This window comes from Prionailurus viverrinus, chromosome B4 (genome assembly GCF_022837055.1).
Source record: "Prionailurus viverrinus isolate Anna chromosome B4, UM_Priviv_1.0, whole genome shotgun sequence".
Taxonomy (NCBI): domain Eukaryota; kingdom Metazoa; phylum Chordata; class Mammalia; order Carnivora; family Felidae; genus Prionailurus; species Prionailurus viverrinus.
Window position 1 is genome coordinate 86375233 of NC_062567.1, and position 2889 is coordinate 86378121.

A 2889-nucleotide genomic window follows, 5' to 3' on the forward strand; every position below is an offset into this window, starting at 1 on the left:
TCTATTAGCCTTAAGACGATGCACTAAAGATTAGTGACTGAAGACAATGTACTCTTGCTGCCCTAGTCTCATCTAATCCTGATAATAAGCATTTCATTTTTGCCTCAATTACTGAGTTTCCTTTAAAATTTACTGGGCACATCGAGGAGGGCTCCTGTTGGGAGGAGCACTGGGTGTTGTAGGGAAACCAATTTGACAATAAATTATATTTAATTAAAAAAATAAAATAAAATAAAATAAAATAAAATAAAATAAAATAAAATAAAATAAAATAAAATAAAATAAAATTTAATTTACTGGGCCAAAAACACAGTAAGGCAAATCATCCACCTCTAAAAAAAAAAAAATGTCTCTTCATATCATGTTTTCCTTCTATACCAGTAGTAACACTAGAGGCACCTGGCTGACTCAGTCGGTACAGCATGCAACTCTTGATCTCAGGATCATGAGTTTGAGCCCCTTGTTGGGTGTAGAGCCTACCTAAAAAAAAAAAAAAAAAAAAAAAAAAAAAAAAAAGTAGTAACACCATCCTTCCATCTAGAAAACTATGAAGTTTTCTTTGATTCCTCACTATGACTCAGAGCTGATATTTCCTCAGTACTGTGCCTTAACTGCTTCTAAACAATGATACCTTCAAGTTCACAGTCATTATCAGCATTTCTTTCCATTTAAAAATGCTTTGTTTTCTTTTTCAAAATGTCACTCTAAAGATTCTTAACAACAACAACAAAAGCCAAATCTGAAATATTTTATTTGGGCAAAGGAAGTGAGCAGAAGCAAGAAAAGAAATTATTTCTTTTCAAAAATCATATTAACCCCACTTGACAGAAAACTGAAAGATAGCAAGTAACTTGACTTAAGGTTATATAGTTAATATATGCTAAAGCTAATATTAGGCTAAGAAGAATAGCCATAGGAAAGCAAAAAACAAAAACATATATTTTTTTTAGGAGAAAAGACCAAAAATGAGAATCTGTAAGCAAAGGAATTTTCACCCCTTCATTTGATGATAGTTATCTAGTTTTGTATAAATATATTGGTTGGATATACATAATAATTCCACTGATTGTGCTCAGAGTACTTTGAGAGCTTCTTTGGAACTGCCTTTAAAGTTTGTACTACCTTGTTTTATATTCTCAACTATGGCACAGAGTCATCCTTTGATAATGGATTTAATATGGAGGAACAATCAAACATTATGTATTCAAAGTCAAATTGGAAATTGGATCATTAAGATCTATGATTAAACTCAAGCAGCTCATCATTAGGATCTGATGTTGTTAAGCAAAACAAAACAAAACAAAAAGTAATTAAAAAAAAAAACAGAATGAGATGAGGGACCAGGACATAGTTACTATAATATCAAGAACGCAGAACTTAAAACAGATGCTGGCTTTTTAGTCCAGCTCGGACACCAAAAAAAGTGTAAGATGTTGATCAAGTCACCTCATCCCTCTGGACCCAAATTTCCTTCCAGCCATAAAATTTTCCTTATCAAATTATCTGGATGTCACTAGGGAAGACAGAGACCAGACCCCAAGAACATAAAATTCTGGAAAGGTAAGTTTTTATTTTTGTTTTTAATGTTTATTTATTTTTGAGAGAGAGAGAGAGAGAGAGAGAGAGAGAGCAAGTAGGGGAAGGGCGGAGAGAGATGGAGACACAGATCTGAAGCAGGCTCCAGGATCTGAGCTGTTAGCGCAGAGCCAGATGCAGGGCTCAAACTCAGGGAGGGCGAGATCATGACCTGAGCCAAAGTCAAACATTTAACCCACTGAGCCACTGAGGCACTCTGAAAGGTGAGTTGTTTTGGGGGTTTTTTTGTGTGTGTGTGTTTGTTTGTTTTTTACTAATGAAGAGATGGAAACTTTATCCAGAAATATTAAGAAAACTGCATCAAGTTGGAGAGTTCAATCAGTCAGGACATAGCCAGTGAGGGCTCTGAGGTCCTATTCCACTCTTGTGTCCTCCAAGCTGTCTGGCTACCAAGACTACCAAGTTGAACAACAAGTGTTAGACACAGGGGCGCCTAGGGGGCTCTGTTGGTAGAGTTGGTGACCCCTGATCTCAGAGTCATGAGTTCAAGTCTCACATTGGGCATGGAGCTTACTTTAAAAAATAGTGAACCCAATCGACAAAAAATTTCACAAGGGCTTGACAAAGTTTATTGACAAGGTTCAATTTTACAGCCCCTATTTGACAAAAGACTGTACTCCTGTTTCCACTCAAGTAACAAAACTTAATTTTCTCAAATATGTTTATTACAGTGAGCCATACATAACAAGGTTTGCTATTCTGACCATTTCTAAGTGTACCACTGAGTGGCATTAATTACATTCACAATGTCCTGCCATTCATAACTGGGAGATCCAGAGGGCCGTGCTCCACCAAGCGACAGAGACAGCCAGGAGCCCCACCACTGACCTTTTGTTAATGGACATGTATGTCCCTTCATCTATAAAGTTGCAGGCCCTATACTAAGGACGGAGAACAAAAACTGGCATGGGACCGTGCTTCCACATGGACTTCGTGGGTCAAGGTGGGCGCTGTTTCGGTGTTTTGTTTGTTTGTTTCCTTTACAGTCAGATAACAGGCACGTTTTTATACACGTAGGGAAGAGGACAGGGTTGAAAGAGGCCGCGGATACACTTCAGAGGTCAGGGAGCAGCTCGCAGGAAGACGTGGTCTCCCAACGCCCAATTCCAAAGACCGAGGCCAACAGGGTACCAAAGGGAAGCGGGTGAAGGTGGCAGGCCTGCGGAGGGCGGGGCGAAAGAGCCCTCGGGGAGGCTTGGGAGGGGCTGAGGGCGGGGCCTGGGCTGGGCGGGCACGGGGGCGGGGCGGAGATGCCGGGGCGGCCCCTGGGCGGGGCTTGAGCGGGGGCGAGGC